Raw genomic sequence first — 20,945 nt, 5'->3', positions numbered from 1 at the left:
ACTGGAAATAAAAACAAAAATGTGTAACAGCAAACACCAGTGGAATAAAACAGTGTCAGGAGTTATAAGAAATCTTTATTCGCTCATAAAAATAAAAATCCTTCTCTTAAAATACTGTTAAACAAAACATTCCAGATCTTTATCATTGTTTTCCCTCCTAGCGTCCAAACTTCCACAGGAATGCCATCTATTCCTGGGGACTCTCTAGTCTAGAAGACTGGTTATACATCACCATTTTTATATCATCTTCTCCTATCCTAACTATTAATAATTGAGCCTCATCTACCTCTAACCTTGGCATATTTAATTCTTCCATAAACATTTCCATTCCTACCTTTTCTTGATTTCCATATTTCTCTGCTTTATGCAGACTTTCATAGAATTTCTGAAATATTTCTAATACCTCTACAGGATCTCTTGTTAACTTCCTTTTTATAGGCTCTCTAAGCTTGGTGATAGCTCTTTTTACTTTTTGTTGCCTGTGCCACTGTAATAAAAGTTTTTGTGCTCTAGAGTTATTAACAAAAAAACAGTTACTTAACAGCAGTCTTTCTAAACTCACATATATCATTGAAGTAATTTTATTTTGCAGTTTCCTCTTCTTGTTCAGTAAGATTCCCCCTATTCTGCAATACTTTAACATTTGTCATTCCCTCCAAATAATTTTGGTTAATTCTTAACCATAGCTCCTTTTCTTTTATTTTCACCCTATTTTTGAACTCCACCTTTATTTTATTCCACTCCCTAGCTATATTTTCTGAAGTAATTTCTATCCTCTTGAAGAGCTGCTGAATAATCTCCACTACCCACTCCTTAAATTCCTCTCTTTTCAACAGATATGTGGGAAAGTACTAGTGTCTAATTTTTATTTCATTACTCTATGTTTTAATTTTAGCTATTATTGGCACATGATCTGAAAAGGTTATTGGGTGAATATCAAGACCTTCGATTAAATGCACATTTCTGTGAAATGTAAATTCTGTCTAGCCTAGCCCAGTTTTTGCATTTTTGGGAATACTATGTAAATTCACTCCAAACTCCTAGTACTGATTTCATATCTTCCATGCTAAATATTTTCATAAATTTCTTCAAAAGTCTACCCTCCTTTGTTATACTTTCCCTTATGGCCCTCCTGTCATATCTTTACTGCTGCAAATCAAATTCCAGTCCCCACCTATAATTATTATTCCTTGCTGAAAACTGATTATATCTTCCAGAATTTTCTTAAGCTCCACTATAGCAGTTTTAGGTGGAATATAAATACATCCTAATGTAATCCTTCTCCCTTGCCAGTAGCTCCTTAGTACTACAAATCTACTATTATCATATTTTTATCTTCTTCTCTCACTGTTGGAGCTCCTCTTGCAATTAATATAAGTACTCCTCTTTTCCTTTGTCCCAGGTATTCTACTAAATAACCATCCTGAAAACCTTTCTTTATCAAATGTACGTGTTTATTTTTTTCCTGAGTGTGTCTCCTGTAGCATAGCTATTTAAATTCTACATTTTTTAATATAGTTCACCACTATTTCTTTTTTGTATTTATCTGTGAGATTATTGACAATTAAAGACATTACAGAAAACATCATTGTATTAAAAAGCTATTATTCTCACCTTTTATGTATAACATCTTTTTTGTTAAATGTCTAGTTTTAGCTTTTTAGTTACATGCATACATCGTTTGGCAGGTTGAACTTTTATACAGTTGTTTCTTGTCATATCCATTTGAGCCTATCTCACATCTTACAAAACTTTTTGTTTTATTGAAAGCCCTAAAACAAAAAGCTAACATACACCCAATACCCCTTAAAACCAATTAACTTAACACTAATAACAAAACTATGTACATCTTCAAATATTGAAGTTTTACCTACTAATACTAATACACAAAACTATGTACATCTTCAAATATTCAAGTTTTACACTCCTAATTGGAACAAATGTTCCAAAATGACAGCCACATTCATAGACTTGAGTTAACCTGAAATAAAGGTTATCCATGCTAAGATGCATATTGCAGCCTGTGCGTCTACTAAGTTCTGTCTGGTTTTGTCTTATATTTATAGCTCTTTCAACTGAGAAAACACCAGAAGGCTTTCAGATAACATTATATCTTAGCCGATTTCTCTTTATCAGATTGTAACCAATTTATCTCCATAACTCTCAACCTGGAAACATCAAAAATCTAGACAAAGGTCCATGAAAAAATAGGAACAAATCTGTACGGTGGTTAACACAAAATTTGTATACATAATTATGTAACCCCACCCACTCCAATGGAATTGTGGGGTATCAACTTTCAAAAGCTAACTGAAGAACAGACAACCAAAAGATGGCCCCAGAGTGAGAATTGAACTGAAGAACCTCTTGCTGTGAGGTGACAAGGCTAACTGCTGCACCACTGTGGCTGCCCAGCAAACAGGAAACTTTATTGAGCCACTAAAATGAAGGATGAACACTTTCACATGCTGAGCTGTTTTCAAGAGCTGTAGACTTCTTCAGATCAAGACGCATTCCAGGGAATTCTTTTATATGTATTATTGTGTCCATTTATTGAAAAAAAACATGAACATTGCCAACTTCTACATTAAACCTTTATATGCTACAAATTCCAGCAGCTGGCACTATGTATCAAAAACAGTTATAAAGCAATTCAGATTGAACAGCTTATGCTAATGAACTCAGCAACAAATCTTAAACAGCTGCCAACCGCTTATTTATTTCTGTTTGTTTTCCAGGGTAGAGCAATTATCTCCATAGATGTTTTTCATACTCAGCCCGGGAGCAGTGTCTGGTTACTTGCTTACAGTCACACACTTAGGCAGTAGAGGCTGAGGGGATCAAATCCTGCACCTCTGGGCCACACAGCACAGACCACATTCAATCATTATGCCATTATCTTGCATTCCTAAATGAATGTTCTGGCCAGGAAGTGTGTGCTAATAGATACAGCCTCCACAATAAATCAAAAATAGGCTAACATACTAAACCAGCAACTTATTAAATACTGAAGCTCAGTCATTTCATCCTTGTGACTCAAGTTCTACTCTTATAATCCACTGCCAAGGTTGCTTTATGCCTTTAATGTATTGTTTTCCTAAGAAAATTCTCCATTTTGCCCATTGCATTGGGGGGGGGGGGAGTGAGAGAGAGAGAGAGAGAGAGAGAGAGAGAGAGAGAGTCTGACTTCTGCAAATCTTGGAAGTCTCCGTATTAGTTCTAACCCTGTCTGAAATACCTCTCTAAGTCTTTCAGCTCAAAAATCATAGTTGGACCTCCAGACAGACTGACTTTAACTGTACTAGATAGAAATACAGGGTTTCCCTTTCTGTTGACTACAAAGTTTTAATGTTAGGGTAAAAGCTGTATTTGTCTTCCTAGGTTAAGTAGAGAAATCATGGTCAGACAAAAGTCATGTGCCTCTTATCTTTAATATCTTTCCATATGTCCTTCTGATGAACTATAGATGCTGAAGAAAAGATTTTTAATTTAATTTTGACAGGAGGGAGAACAGTCAACTAAAACATGTCGACATCACTTCAACCCAGACTAGACCTCCAGATTGCAGATAGGATTTTGAAGGCTGTGAGGAACAAGGGATCTGTGATTGAACTGGCAGTCTAGGTCTGGTGGACAGGTAACTAGCAATCTAGCAGAACAGTGTTCCTTGCACATTTTAGTATACTCTTATTATGAATAAGAGTAACCATGAGACCAGAAACTTAAGAAAAAAAATGTCAAAAAATATTTTTCCAAAAGAAGTGTCAGTTCTGGTTATGAATCTGAAAAATAAACTGTACTAGTAATGCAGAAACAAGCTAAAAAACAAGACTCAATTAAAATTTGTGATGTGTATCTGCAGAGAAAAATGCTAACTCTGCTTTTAAAAGGGCAGGTGTATAACTATATCAAGTTCAACTAGTTTATAGGCTGGGGTGTCAACATTTTTCTCCACTTACAGTAAGCATTTACAAAAGGAACAATATTACCCTTGTTTTCTTTTGAAAAATAATGCAATATGGGGAGTATGGTGCTCTAAACAGTACCAACTAATTGTACTTCTCACACTGATGTAATAAAGGATTACTTCCCATAGCCTAAAGACATCCCTGTGTGCAGAAATTATTCTGATTAGAGATTTTTCCAAACTTTATTTCTGTTTTTATACTACATTAAATTCAAGCACAATGGAGAACCTCTGCTGGATCTCCGTACCCTGAGGCCTTGTTTGCAGGTGCCTTTGGTATGGTACCAAACTTGTATAGATACAAAAAATGAGTATTGGAGGATGACTCCAAGAATGCAAACTTAAGGCTCCATGTGAAATGACTTAGGTCTAGGTATAGTATTAAACAACAAACTTGTAAAAATGTTCTAAAACAAATAGCTTAGTTCGGATTCATAATTTATTTTCAGATTGCTTTATTTGTTGTGACAAGACTTGGTAAGTGAGCACAAAATATTTTTATTTCACATGTTTAGATGTTTTAATACAGTGTAAGTTTACAGTAAAAAAGGTTTGTTCATTCTTTGCGAATTTACAGTAAAATACAGTATCTCGCGCTTGCTTTGCAATTGAAAAAATTAAAATTCTCTGTATTCATTCGAGAACATGGATTTAGAAACCATTATATTAATTTTTAACTGGGACTGGGTGATACTATTCCTGCCATTTGCTGATTGGTGGAAGGTGGAGGGGGTATGTGCGTGTTGGTGGTTTGATTGGGTTATCATAGTAGTGATAAGCAATAGGAGGGAGCTTGCAAACAAGGCTGGTCTGATAAGAATGGAGCTCTTGGAGGCATAAGGTGGGTGTGGATATTAGGGTTGGAACTGTGTCTATAGGGGGAAATAATATGAGAGGACCAATTAGGCCACTGGAAGGTGGGGCTATCTAGAGGGCAGGTAGGAATCCATTAAAGTACCAATGGGAGAGAGTCAAGAAGTCACATTGGGGGGTGTTATTTTAAATTTTTAAAACCATAGATATGGATACTTACAAGTCCAATGAATAGCTCTTTCCAGAAAACAAAATATAACCAAAATATATATACTAACTCCAGGAACGCACTACAGTGGGGAAAAGGCCATATATAACTTTCAACAAAATGAGTTTTAGTGAAATGAGTTTTCAGTGAAATGAGCTTTCAGTAAATTCTGCGCAGGCAACTGAGTTTCAATGAAATGAGCTTTCAGTGAAATAAAGTAGACCCATATATTATAGAGATAGGGAAAAAGAGAGAGCATAACAATCACTACTGTCCCTGATTTTACCTTATATTTTGGTTTGTGTTCTTGCTTATAGAATGTGTGATGTGGACAATCACTGAAGACTGAAGTCATTGAATAATGACAGGCATTTTAGTTTCAAATTTAACAGTTGTCAGACAAAAGTATACTAATGAAAAGCCTGTTATTCAAGCAACGTCTTAAGTATATAAAGGCACTATCTCTCTTTGATTCTTGATATAAAGTGTTGAGAGGTATTCTGGTGGCTGCTACAATGAGTTGCACTCTGCATTCTGACAGTAGTGAGCTAAGAAGACTAATTACTGTCTCTAATTGTGTGTGATATGTTGGTCTATTATTTTTACGCTTGTGGTTTATCTGGCAAATAAATGAGGTTTGCAGTCAGTTAATAATGATGAGAGAAGTTTCAGTTCAAGGCTTAATAAACTTCAAACATGCAAGCTGAATTTAAAGTCTGTTATTCTATCTTGTTTGTAAGTGTATAACAGCAATAGTTGTCCCTAATTTTGGTCTTTTGTCCACCATTAATTTGGGCTTTCTCTTTGATTTTGAGATAAGAGGTTGAGACATGTGTGGGTGAGAGTGGGAATAGGGAGGCTGCACATTATCTTTAGACTGCAGTGAGTGGTGAAAATAAATTTCTATGTCTCAGTTATTTATATATGTTTTCATTCATTTGGTGCAACCAGACACCTGAGTTATACAGTCAAGCATCAACACTTCCTTCAACAAGTGACTTTCTGTGGGGGTCTGGGCAGGATGTGTGTGGTAGCAGCTGATCACTAGCATTGCCACATTGTGTAGTGATTCTATCTAACGGTGTTTGTTTCTGTAGCTGAATTTTTGCTGGGACTACTTCTGTGTGGAGTCTGCATGTGCTCTCTCTCTCTTTCTCTTTCTATGGGCTTTATCCATGTGCCTTGGTTTCCTCTCCAACATTCTCAGGTCTATAGTATATACTTCTGGCCATTTATATTTTTATTTTGTCACAATCTAACACCAGAAGGGTATACAGATGGCAGCAATTTTTTGGAGGGGCAGGAAGACAGACACTATTCCCAGTAGGATTTGTATATGCTTGCAGTTGTCTTCTTAGTATATCGGGGAACTACTGTTTTGTTATCTTAGAATATTAAGCTATAAAAGCAACTTATTTTTCCATGAAAGAAAAAAAAATGACTGTATTTCTTTCCTTACTCATGCTTTTTTCAAGCCAGTATTAAATCAAAAAGTTGTAAAAAGATGCACCTTGGACAATTTAGAATCCTGTGAATCCTTGGCTTAATTCACTTACATCCCCCAAACTTATCATGGTCAGCTGGGGTGTGATAAAAGCATGTTGGGGACTTAAAAGAAAGATAAAGTGTTAAAAAATGATAGGTCTAATCTATATGGATGGTGTATGTATGGACAGGATGAAGAGAAATCAGGGGAGGGGTATTGGGGAATGGAGATTAGTGTGCACCATTAAGTTCCTCAGAGTCCTCTGTCTAGGGATGCATTTCACCTAAGGTTGGTCTTGTTGATTAAAATCAGACCTGCAAGATGTGTATAACTGGTAAAATGGCCATGAGTGGGTGCATACTGAAGCAGTCTGATGATCAAAATGAATGACCACATCTGTTGTTTGAACACAGGTAAAGGTCATTAACCTGCTGTAATCAAGCCCTACCCCATTCATTTAGTTCTCCTTGCTTTGAAGACACTAGCAACCACTGGTCTTTGGTCCACTCCCTTTTTCTTGTCTCTCACCACAGTGGGTTCCAGTTCCAACCTCTCTTCTACCTTCTTCGACCTTCCACCTAATAACCCCCAAATAAAGACATGAACATTATCTGAAATATCATCTTCCTCTATCACCACCATCTTCACTTTCCCTGATGTTACTCCACTCATCATAAATTGGTCCAACTTACTTATTTGTAGGCACTCCCTTGAGAATGTGAACTCCCTCTTGTCCATTTTAACTTAGTTCCAGATATCCAGTAAGCTGTACTCCTTCATTCCATGTATCACATCCTTTTGACACGCCCACTGAAAGTCTTTCTTCCCAAATAACCAATACAGGGATTTTAAGGAGACTGTGATCTGTAAATAATGGGTTAAATATGTGGCATCCAACAAAATTTTGTCACAATTTAAAAGAATACAGTGTTGCTTCTCTAATTTCCTTACACAACTGATTCCATAACTTAGCAACCTGCAGAAAAACATATTGTTCTTCATTAAAGACTGTGCCTAAGCAATATGCTTAAATTATCTAGGCTGCACATATTGTCTGTTGAGTGATACTTAAATACACACTGAATTTCTGCCCTTTGTCTTTTACTGAAAAGATTTCAAGCCTGCATAAACTAAAGCACTGCTGTTGATTCCCTGCTAGTGTTTCCTAGCCACCCTCCACTTTGTTGATGTGCTTTAAGCCTGGTGATTTTAAGCTGCTCACCCCTACTGTAAATTGAGGTTAATATGCTCCTCCTTTTCTACACTGCTGTTGATATCCTGAATTATTTATTCACCTTTCCTTCTGCTTATATTTAAAAAGTGCATTTTTGCCTCCCAGTGTCTGCTCTACTTGATCTGACTTCATTATCTAGCTAGCTGTTGGATAAAGTAGTGTATTTTTGCACTCTAGCAAAAATTGTTTTTACGTCAAAACAGGTCAGTGGATTTTCCATCTAGTGCACTGGGATGTAGCCTTGTCTGTTTAGGTTGGGGAACCAGTTGTGATTTCTGAATATAGTTATATTGGCTGGAGGGCTTATTAATCAGATTATCTTGTTTTTTACTGCCTTTATAAATTCTATACAACTGAGTGGCTCTTGACTCATATTCAAAGCGAAGTACTTTTATTGAATAATCACACTTTTATAAGCTGTTTAAAGTACACTGTTGTATCTACATATTTGAATTTGTTTGTGGTAGCATTTCACTCCAGACACTTCTTTACTGTGTTTTTATATTAGGGGGACTGGGAATATTCATCTAGTGGCAGTAGTTGTCTATCTGGTCTATCAGCTGTAAAACACATAAAAGGGCTCTATGTATGTTTTTGCACTTCTCTGCACTTGATTTGCACTGTTCTGATACCTAGGTAGCATAGACTACATTCAGACCTGCTGAATCTAGCCTGTTATTGATACACTTGAGCACTAAACCAGCCATCTTACATTAAGAAGGACTCCCCTGCACCCTTGTGGCAGGAGACTGTGGATCCAGCCTTGTCTCAGCTAGGGATTGCTGGAGGAAGGTTCATTGTGTACTTTCCTATTGGTAGATTAGCTTAAAAGTGTTTTAATTTCACCTGTTTTTAAGCTTTTTGTTTGTGCATTGCAGTGCACCATGCAACAGGGGTTAGCAGGGTCCTGTATAGATGCAAACTCCTTGAAACTCAATTTTTCCTGAGACATCTGTCAGTTCAACCCTCCCAAGCTTCCCTACTGCTCTACGGGCCCACTGAACAGCATTGCCCCACTTATCATCCATAGCCCTTAATAGAATAAGCACCTTTGTTAGTCCTAGCACAAAAACTGGTCAAACTAGCCCACTCCCTACCCTAATAGTACCTATGGTAAAAACCTGCTATAATGGATGGGCAGTTTGCCATCATTTCACTGGCCAGCCTGATTGATATGGGCATCCTGAGGCAATATAGTAATTGCCTCAGGTTTACTATTAAAATTTTGAGTTGAGATGTACCCATATGAAAAATTCTAAATGCAGATATTCAAATTTTCATATGGTTGAACATCTCAATGGTCGAAAGTTTATGTTAGCGAATGCAGTGTGCATTCGCTGAAATAAATTCAAAGAATTGTACAGAGATCGTGGTACAGTGAGGTTAGGGAAATTCTTCCCTTTCCTCACTGTAGTGCTATATTAGATTTGGAATATATAGTTAGCAGGGGGTGTGGGGGTGGATGTTTGTTACAGGAGTTTGCTTTACATGTGCTCCTATACGGACATCATGTGATGTGTTCGAAAACAATGTTGAATCTGCTGAATTCGATCAGCAGATTCGACATTGTGACTCTTTCTATGTTTTGAATTTCAAGGTTTACTTTCGATATGTCGGACTCAAATTATTTTGTCTTTCGACATATTGATAGTAAACCATTGCCTCATGTATGCAGACAACCACTTACTCCTAAAACAAACAAATACCCTATGTGAGAGATGTAATTACACTATGAAATTGGAATCAATTGTCTCACATAACAACAAACCAGATGTCAAACAGGTTGTCAGTACACACTCTTCACCTCTCACACAAAACAAGGTCATGAAACATAAAACCACATATGCGGAGGTACTCACTAGAAGCCTACCAAAAAAATGAGAGACCTCCCAAACATAAACCACTTGCACATATGCAAATAGAAACCACTACACATGATCACACATACACTAGTGTCTCAGCAAATAAACCGCTAAAGCAAAACACCTCAAAACCTAATCTCTTGGTCACAGGCGACTCCATAGTGAGATACACAGATATCCCCCTCACCATGCTGGATGAGGAGAAGGCCACCGTCATCGGCCTGTCAGGTGCCAAGAACCATCAAATCACACATACACTCAAGTCATTCAACAACTAGTACTGTTATGACTCTGTCATATCCCATGCTGGGGTGAATGACTTGAGACCTACCTCTCTGGATTATAAGAAGAGAAACATGACTGAACTCTCAGATTGTGTGTCCCAGGCAGGTATGACCCTAGCCCTAAGCAGAATTCTATCTTCACCCAGGATGATGCCACAATATAAACAAACAATGATCCACTTCAACACTTGGCTTAGCTTGTGGTGCCAGTCCAGGGAGATCCAGTATCTGTCAGCCTGGGAAGACATGGTTGACAAGCCACGTTGCTTTGCCAGAGATGATCTGTGCCTGTCTCCTCTAGGCTTTTGGGTACTGCCAAAGGCACTTGCATACCCCATAGTGTGTTTTTAGGCAATGTCAAAACAACAAAATTTATGAAGTAACAAAATCCACTCAAGACAAACTCGAGGTTCTGCTGCTTAATGTTTATCTGTGAAAAAAAACTTGAAAAAAAACAAAAAATATTCTTGTTCTCCTAACTTTCCTGGCTAGTTTGTTCCAGTGATCAGATTTTGCTGATCCCTGGGCTTTGTCTTGGTTCCTGCACTTCTCCATTTTCTTTGTTTGGTCAGGGGGAAGTTTCTTTACTCACCAGTGGGAGTGGGGAGTACTGAGCTGCCTGTTTGTCCTCAGAGGAGTGGTTTAAGACAGTAACTTGTAGTTCAGTGGCCATTTTGGGTCATTTCCTGCCTTTTCCAGCCCCCTGCTATAAAGCATGCTTTGGCAGGCTTTTCTGGCTGTAGAGAACTCAGCACAGCTCCTCGTGGTATCCAGCAGAGTTCCTAGAGCAGCAGAGAAAGGAAAAAGCAACTTTCCAGATTTTAAGTATTTTTTTCTTGCATTTTTCGACCATTTGTGTTATTTGACGACTGTTTCTGTCTATTTTATACTGGTATTACCTGTTTTTCCTGTTTTTATAAGCTTTAATTGTTGGTTGCACTTCTTAGTTTAAGTTTGCTCAAAAGTTAAACTACAGGCTAATACACTCAAGTGTACTTGCTTTTGATAGCATTTAATCGAAAAGCAAAGCATTTATTGTGTTTTCTGTTCTGTCTGTGAAAAAAAACTTGTAAAAACAAAAAATATTCTTGTTCTCCTAACTTTCCTGGCTAGTTTGTTCCAGTGATCAGATTTTGCTGATCCCTGGGCTTTGTCTTGGTTCCTGTACTTCTCCATTTTCTTTGTTTGGTCAGGGGGAAGTTTCTTTACTCACCAGTGGGAGTGGGGAGTACTGAGCTGCCTGTTTGTCCTCAGAGGAGTGGTTTAAGACAGTAACTTGTAGTTCAGTGGCCATTTTGGGTAATTTCCTGCCTTTTCCAGCTCCCTGCTATAAAGCACGCTTTAGCGCGGAGTTGCCACTAGAGCAGCATCGGGCAGCGCCGGTTTAACAAGGTTAAACTTTTTCTGGCTCCATAAAGTCTGTTCTTCATTTTTTCCCTTAGAACTGCTCTACTAGTAACCTAAACAGTATATCCCTTGACTAAAAAGCGCAGCACTTATTCCTAAAAGTTTTTTTTTTTTCTCAAAAAAAAAAAGCTCAGCACTTGTCACTTCTATATTATACAAAGTCCCTCACTTGCGAAACCCCCCCAGGAGTACCCACTTCCTTACTAAGTCCTCTCTTATTCAGTCTCATACCTAACTTCTTAATTTTTCTAGGATGTCGAAGGGCCAGATGCTGGCATCCTCTCCTTCCCAGTTGGTGAATCTGGGAATATTGAGGCAATGTTACAATTGCCTCATGTACACAGACAACCCTCTCCTCCTCCCACATAACACAAATACTTGTGAGAGATGCAGCTATTTAGCCAAACTGGAGGCTGAGCTCTCTCAACTCAGGACTGGCAAGACCAGACAGGAGTAGAAGGCAACTACACACACCACAAAACCAGCCTCACATAATGCTACCACACCACTGAATCAAACACATAAACACACAAAGACATACTTGGAGGCTCTGAGTAAAAATTTACCTAAACAGCAGAGGCTTCCAAAGCAGACACCCAAACAACTGCTACCTCAAGACACCCCACAAGCAACACATAAACCACAAAATCAGTGTGCAAAGCAGTCACAGCCCTTAAGGCCAAATACAACACCAAACATACTTGTCATAGGTGACTCCATAGTCAGACACACTGACGTCCCACTCACCAGGCTGAACAAGGAGAGGGTCACAGTAAGCTGCCTATCGGGCGCTAGAATCCGCCACATAACAAAAGCACTCGGGTCACTCCACGGCAAGTACAAATATGACACAGTCATTGTCCATGCTGGTGTGAATGACCTGAGAAGTACCTCCCTGGACTACATGAAAAGAGACATAGAGGAGCTCTCTGATTATGTAGCCCAGGCAGGTATGACCCTGACCCTGAGCAGTATCCTTCCTTCACCAAGAATGATGCCACAATATAGAGACAAGATGATCAGCTTTAACAACTGGCTTAATGTCTGGTGTCATTCAAAGGGGATCCAGTGTCTGTCTGCCTGGGAAGACATGCTTGACAAGCCACGCTGCTTCGCAAGGGATGGCTTGCACCTGTCACCCCTGGGATTCCGGATATTGGCTAAGGCTCTTGCCACCCCCATAGTGCCTTTTTTAGGCAAGGCTCAAATTATAAACTTACCACCCCAGAAAACAAAAATGGGAAGAAACAGAGGGTAATGCTGCTCAATGCCAGAAGTCTAAATCTCAAAATGCACGCACTCGAGGCCCTTCTCAGTATGGAGAACATCGATGTCTGTGCTGTAACTGAAACCTGGTTCAAGGCTCCTGAGAGCACCCTGGCACTATTAGGTTTTACCTCATATCATGCGTTCCGGCCCCAAAACCCGGACCACACCACAAAAGGAGGGGGTGTATCCATATTCATAAAGGATACCCACACCTCCAGGTTGGTGGCAATGCATGAAGCTTCGGAAACCATCCAGGTGCAACTAACCATAGGCAAAACTGCTCTACAAATTGTAGCATGCTACAGGCCACCCTCTCAAACTCAGGAACCCCACACAGCCTTCCTGAAGACACTGGAGGGTATAAATGTATCTCCAAACACCATCATATTGGGTCACTTCAACTACCCGAATATAGACTGGGAACATTACTCAAGCCCTAACTTTCTAGCCCAACGGTTCCTGGAGTTCATAAATTCAAATGCCATGGAACAGCTAGTCACTGTTCCCATGAGAGGAGAAAATATACTAGATCTCATTATCACAAACATGGGGACAAAATGCTCCACACCGGAAGTATATCCCTCATTGGTGAGATCTGATCATAAACTAATCTCACTGGAAATCCACATCCCGCCCCCACCCCAAACAAAAAAGACCACAGTGAAGAACTTCTCTAAAGCAAACTTCACACTACTCAAGACTGGTGTGGAATCTTTCAAGGCCCCTGAGCCAGTGGAAACCACAACCCAAGCTGTGGAAGCCCTTACAAATGCCTTCTATGAACACCTCCAGGACTGCATGGATCAGGCAATCCCAAATAAAACCAAGACTCTTTCCACAAAGGGCAAATGTCCAGTCTGGTGGACCCCAGCCATTAACAAACTTTACAATAAGAGGAGAAAGCTATTACATGATAGAACAAAATCCATAAAAGGGAAGTCACCCCTGATCATTATTAGTAAAAAAATACGAGCACTCATAAAATCAACTAAGGCCAATTTTGAGAGAAAAATTGCCATGGATTCAAAGGACAATCATAAGGCCTTTTTCAGCTATGTTAGGAACCTGGGCAGAAACTCCCAGATATGCTTAGAATTAGTCCAAAATGATACAAAAATCACTGAACCCACAGACATTGCCAACATACTGGCAGACAGGTTCAGTGCAAACTTCACCCCCCTCCCCTAAAGGAGAGATAACTATCCCAGCGGAGTGTAGCCTCCCAGACATCTCAAATGCGCAGGTGAAAGCTGCTCTCTCTAAAGCTAAAAACACAGCATCAATGGGACTGGATGGTGTCCCCGGCTGTGTGCTACAAGAGCTAAATGAGGAATTAAACCCGCACATAAGGCAGCTGTTTAATCTCAGCCTTACCACAGGATACGTGCCCAAGGAGTGGCGTACGGCAACTGTGGTCCCACTCCACAAAGGCGATGCCTCTATGGACCCTGGTAATTACTGCCCCATAAGCTTAACAAGTCTAGTCTGCAAAGCTATGGAGAGGATCATAATGGAGCTCATAAACAAAGATATAGGGGAATTGCAGACATTGCACCCGACCCAGTTTGGCTTCGTCAAGGGCAGATCATGCCTTTTGAACTTGGTCGACTTCTTCGAAACAATCACCAAGGCCATTGATGAGGGAAAGGCAGTCCATACCGCCTACCTTGACCTTGCAAAGGCTTTCGACACAATACCCTACTTGGGTATTGTAGAAAAACTTACCAGCTTAAATGTAAACACATATGTCACAAGATGAGTTGCAAACTAGCTTAAGGACAGAACCCACAGGGTTAGAGTTGCTGGCGCTATGTCAGACTCCAAGCCGGTCACAAGTGGTGTCCCACAGGGCTCGGTCCTTGGCCCCCTATTGTTCGGCATCTACTTCTCAGAAGTACAGGCCAACATGGGAGGACTTTGGCTGACAAAGTTTGCAGACGACTGCAAACTGGGAGCCATAGTGGAAAGTGCATCGGACACGGATATCCTTCAGAAGGGACTCACGGAAACAGATAGCTGGTGCCAGAGCCATGGCCTGAAGTTAAACGCCAAAAAATGTATAGTCATATCCTTCGGGAAAAACAAGGTAACCCCAAGCTACCATATAGGTGGCAATCCACTAAGCACAGAAGAGGTTATCAGGGACCTGGGGACCCAGGTTGACAGTGGCCTTTCTTTTGACACTCACGTTGCTAAAGTGGTTAGAAAGACTTTCTACATTGCCCACCTGATCATGAAGGGATTCACATCCAGATCTAGTGAGGTCATTGTTCCCCTGTACTCTTAACTTATCAGACCAATGATCGAGTACAATGCCCCATTTGGGATGTATCTCACCCGACATCTGCAGCAATTGGAGAGACCCCAAAAGTTCCCCACCAAAAGGATAAAGGGACTCCAAAATCTGTCATATGCTGCCAGATTGAAGAAACTCCAGCTCTATTCAGTCGCATACCGTCTGCTCAGAGGTGACATGTGCCTGACATACAAGGCCATGTCCAACCCGGAATTAATGGACATGCTCCACCTCAAAAAATCCAAATCCACCAAAACCACTAGAGCAAGCGACTTAAGCCTTAGCACGGATATAAATAGGATGTGCTGGAGGGATAGATTTATCACTCAGAGACTCCCTATGCTGTGGAATAGAATCCCGGTCCATGTGAGGCAGAGCACCTCGCTGGCTCTGTTCAAGAGAAATCTTGACCTGTGGATGGGAGATCGTAGGTTTACCCCGGGAATCATCTCTGTGTCACTGCTGGACAGAGGCACAACAAACTAATGGCCACAGTATTTTTTTCATATAAGGGGTGGCGTAAGCCACAAAACTTTGGGCTAGGCTTATAAATGCCTTAGGGCATATAGCCTAGTATAAACCTATGAACCTATGAACCTAAACATGAAACTGCAATCCCTGGAAGTACTCCTTACTTTGGAAGATGCTGATGTCTGTGCAGTCGCTAAGCCATGGTTCAAGGCCATGGAGAGCACCCTGACCATGCAAGGCTACAATGCCTTCACAGTTTCAGATCTCAAAATGAGTGTGAAAGAACCAAAGGTGAAGAAGTTCAAGTGAATAAATTGAATGAAAGCGCTAAAGAAATTGTGTCCATGTTTTCTGTCATCTCCCTGGCATTTTGTGAAGTTCTGCTTCATTTTTTCTAAGTTTCCTTTAAAGGTGGAGGTGTATCCATCTTCATTAAAGCCAAGTTCTTTGAGACTGCTCATACAGTACTACTCTGTCAAACTACTCCATATTCAATTAACTACAGGCAAAATACTGTACCACATCAGTGCTAGCTATAGGTCCCCCATCATGAACCAAGAAAAGCAAATCACCTACCTGGACTTACTGGAGTCACTTGCCATACAGCCCAGTGCCTTAGTTATGGGAGATTTCAATGATCCTACCATCGACTGGGTGACATATATGAGCACGAACATGCTCACCCAGAGGTTCCTGGATTTTATCAATACAGATGCTTTGGAACAGATAGCCAGTATCCCCAAAAGGGGTTCAAATGTCCTAGGCATAGTAACTCCTAACATGGGGGGGGTCACTGCACTCCCTCATATGTGATGGCCTCCTGGTAAGGTCAGGCCATAAATCAGTCTTGTTCAAAGTAACTACTGAACCTGTTCAGGCCCATACTGTCTAGTGTCTCCCACCATCACTGTATTGGTTTTGGTTCCATTAAGGCACAGAGAGTCTTTCCTGGTGTCTAGCATTTCTCCCAGTCATGATCCCCTAGTCCTGATCCCCTTACTGGTTTAGGTGCCACTCAGGCACAGAGAGTCTCCCCTGTTGCCTAGTGCTCCACCTACAGCCCTGTCCTCATACTGGCTTAAATGCTGTAATGGCATAAGTCTTTTCATATCACCCTGGTGGCTAGTGTTCTCTTCTCATCCCTGTTGTTGTGTAACCCCAGGTGGCTAATTGTACCCCTAGTCAATGTTTTTAAATATGCTCATTAGGGGTTTGTGGACTTATGAGAGCCTACCCACATACACATGCACACACATGTGCACACACACACACACACACACACACACACACACACACACACACACACACACACACACACACACACACACACACACACATGCACACAGTTCCCTACCCACCTGATTGCACTTAAACTGTCATCCATTCATACACACATGCACACCCCTATCTGACCGCGTCACTTACACTTCTACTAGAATCTCTAAGGCAGACACAAACTCACATGCCCTCTTGCATACACCCCCACAAACACCTTCTAACCCTACCTAACCACTAAACTAACCTAGCACTTAACTTTACTGTGATGGATGAACACAGTCTTTGGCCATGTTCACTATTTCAATGAGTTAGGAGCAGCTGTGCTGATCTACACATTTGGGTGATACTATGAATCACTTGGGCATGCAGATGTCTTCTTGGAGGCAATTCCAGGGGTAAATAAACATTAGAATATAATACACAGAAATAAGGTCACAGCATGGATAAATGGTCCTCTAAACAAAACACATGTAACAATAATCCAAAGCAGCATCCAATGGGCCAACCAATGTTCAAAGAAAGCAATCCACGTAAATAATAAAACCCAGTTTATTGAATAGTAAGCACTTTTGTGGTGTGGAATACCACTTCATCAGCCTATATGTCACTTCCAGTGCAAATAAAACTTATACCATTGTCAATTAAAAAACAACCTATTAAAATGCAGCAACTGATTTTCCAATTATTTACTAACACTAAAAAAGTTAACACTGAGAATGCCATTTTTTATATATAAGATGTATTATATGAATAAGATTAGATAGGCTTAAATAGTCATATGGCATTCTCAGTGTTACCTTTTTTAGCCTGGATTATTGGAACATTAGCATAAGTCCCCCCCCGGACTGCTTCATTATCATACTGCATGGCCACTAAGCCAGCCCTATGCAATGCTGCACATCTTTGTGAAAAATCACCATGCTATATCATATTAGGGTTCTCTCTGAATTCCTAAAAGTTAACCTTTATGAATTCACCCTGTAGAAAATGCTATACTTGTTATGTTCATACTCATAAGTAATTCCTGTGACTCTTTTATGTAAGTACTGGATGTGTAGATTAAAAGAAATTCTTGCTTGCACATCCCAAGATATTTGCAAAAGTCAAAATTTTCATTGGGTTATTTTTTGGCATATAGGTATTTCATGTTCTGTCTAGAAAGATGAATCACCACAGCAAAAGAACAGTGGCCTTCTATCAGCACCCTCTCTTTTCTAGGTTTCATGATCTGCATAAGGAACTCCCCAAACTGTCCGTCATTACCATTACTCAGTCCTTAAAAGATCTGTGCCACTACTAACACCTCCCCTGTTTTGCATCTCACCACTACTACCCATTTCCCACACCCATATCTGATCACCTCAAATCCAACCCCACCTTCTTCTCATAACAGCACACTTCTTCCTTTTTCCCTTTATATAGTCTTTCCAAAGCAGTTTGAATGTCATTCTTTTTAACTCACCCATCTCTGCCTCTATTAACTTTAGATCCTGCAGCATACACACTTCTGCTGTTACCCCTTTACCATCACTGTCACTCTTTCAGTTATTTTCTGCCTTTCGATGGTTTTAGTCAACCCTCTATGTAATATTTAATGAATTTCATATCCACTCTTCACTTACCCCTATCCACTGCCTTCCTGTTGTCATTCCTTTATTGCCTCTCTACTTCCAACTCTACTACTACTATTACTAATAATAATAATAATAAAACCCATTTGCTAACCATGTAGGCCCCCTTGACACAATGCTCTTTTCAGAGGTGACCCAGGATCATTGCCCGATTAACTGACTTGCATTGCAGGCAAATGAGGGTGGGGGGAATCAAACCCTGACCCACAGGAACTACAACTTATAGCTTTAGCACTCTGTGCCAACTGGTTTGCATAAAGGATATAGAGTATCCTACATCTAATCTTCCAAACCTGGGCTCAGCAGGTACTTGTGTACCACCATCTACAGTATGAATATGCAGCCCCCTTATCTACAGCACCAGTACTTTGCCCCCAAGAGCAAAGATTTCTTATAATGCTGCCTGCCTTTCTGAATGCCAAGACAGATTTCCCTAATACCCCATGACATTCCTACTCCTCAGCATACCAGTCCACGGCCCATGTTTTGGCAGTACCCCACCAACACTTCATGTACCTGCTTTTTCTACTCCCTTCATCTGTGGGTTCATAGAATCATAGGAAATACAAGGCAACTGAGTCTTGTGATCATTTACATCGTGCCAGTAACCACATTTGGACTGCACCTCCTTTTTTGAGTTGGGCTTAGTTGGTCACACTGTTGGAAGGAAGATGAAGTATCACACTGCTTAGTTTGCAGAAGGAGTCAATTTCAGGAGCTGAATAATGAACTTATTTTTCCACCATGTTTTATTTATATGCTGATGAAGATTTAGATTCATGTTTCTGGTATATATGGAACTATTTGATTTGTGGAGACACAAGAGATCAAGGAAAATTAGGTCCCTAATGACATACAAGGTAAAACGTAGATCATAGATCTCCCTTCAGGAGTCTATAAGATATTAAATAAAGGTAAAATGCTTCCAGTCTTTACTGGAAGGATTTATGTTGATAGAAAATCCACCAAATATATTTAGCGAAAGCACTTCCAGCAAAATTCTAAAAAAATCACCCCTTGAACTCAACATGTGGGAAGACACCCCACTCCCACCCCTGAATTTAAATATACCTACTCAGAGGTCACACAGCAATGAAAAAGGAATTCCCCACTATGACAGAAGGTGTTTTCAGTCAAATATTTTTGGCTGATTTGCATTCCACCGAGCTACCTTCACTACAGTGACACATTCCCTTTATGGCAGCTTTGTGTTTTTAAACCAGTGATTTTTGTTAGTAGGAATATCGCATTCTTTCTAGCTGATGATATTCCTTTGGCAGTTAGCTGTGCTAAATAGAAGGATTTTCTGGCTACTGTAGTTAAATGATGGTCAAAGGAGAGGGAATTAACAACCCAAGTTCCAAGGTCTTTGATAGCATTCTCATTTAGGACTGAAGTGTTGTCCATGTTAAATGCAGGGAGCAGAAAATATCTAGCAAATGTGACAATATTGCTCTTTTTAGAATTCAGTTTGAGCTCACTTTTAAGACAACAAATGCTTATGATTAAGTTCTTGCTGAAGGGCTTGGTGTTAGAGGAGGAACTTGACAATGATTCCCAGTTTACAGCTGTCTGCAAACATGGTTAGCCAGGGGTCTCGGTTTATGGCCTGGAGATCAGAAATGTAAATGCCAAACAAAAGAGGTCACTGCACTGAGACATGTGGGACATCACTGTGCACTTTATACTCTCTGATGCTGCACCTGTTACCCACACCATGTGGGTTGTGTCTTTTTGCCAATTTGCTGTTCATCTTAACACATAGTAGTGCATTAAACTTACAAACTCTTCCAATAAGTAGGATGATGTCCGATGCCTTGGCCAGGTCAAGGCATGCCATGCAGACAGTATGACCACAGCTTGTGGTCATGCTGTCCACATGGCAGCATGACCACAGCCTATGTTACTGTTTCAAAGAAGTTAACCAGATTCATTAGACAGAATCTACTCTTGACAAAGCCAAATTGTTGTGCTTCTAGCTTAATGAGGTTTTCAATGTCATAGTTTATCATGTCATTTATAATACATTCTATCGCTTTAAAAAAAGACTTGTCAGGCTGATGGGCCTGTAAATCCTGGATTGAATAGTGGGGCCATCTTTGTAGAGTGGCATCACTACTGCTGTGCACTAAACCCCAGGGCCAAAACTAATGACTAAACTCAGGTAAACTAGTTTGAGGAATGGCTCTGTCAGGGTTTGTTTAGTACTGTCTATTAATATATTATCAGCTCCCATGGTGGAAGTATTTAAGTTAGAGCATCTCCAGTGTATCTTCACTAAAGATCGTGTACTGGAGAGCACCTCTAGTACATTTTCTTTAGTGAAGATGTGGGTTCTGAGAGATTCAGGGATATGTGTGGTTTGGATAGTCATCTTTGTGGTAAAATTCACACTGAGTTTGTTTTGTACTTTGCTGGCAATGTCTACTGGATCAGATGAGGTGATGTCACCAATAACATGTTCAGAGCAATGCTGGATGTTGTAGTTTCCTAACATAGCTAAAGGAGGACTTGTAATTATTCTTAATTTCAGATGTTAACCTATGTTCATGCCCTGGTTTAGTAGACTGAATAGTATTTTTACATTTTTAGTCAAATGTTGACGTTATCCTTGATATGAGGGCCTTTTGATCTGCTGTATACTTTAATGAGCTTGTTTTTCTTTTATTTTAGAGTTTATTTATGTTGCTAGACCACCAGGGTAGTTTGTTTTTAAATTTCCAGTTATATTTAGATCTG

General features: G+C 40.0%; 1 protein-coding gene across 1 annotated transcript in view; it reads left to right on the top strand.

The window, feature by feature from the left end:
• The window catches only part of SLC5A10 (solute carrier family 5 member 10), a 1,811,293-nt gene that overhangs the window by 1,381,913 nt on the left and 408,435 nt on the right, over window positions 1-20,945 (top strand). The gene's annotated exons all lie outside the window — the stretch shown is intronic.

The sequence above is a fragment of the Protopterus annectens genome, chromosome 12.part0 (assembly GCF_019279795.1).
Source record: "Protopterus annectens isolate FY-2018-M chromosome 12.part0, PAN1.0, whole genome shotgun sequence".
Lineage (NCBI taxonomy): Eukaryota > Metazoa > Chordata > Ceratodontiformes > Protopteridae > Protopterus > Protopterus annectens.
This window is presented reverse-complemented; position numbering and strand designations above follow the sequence as displayed.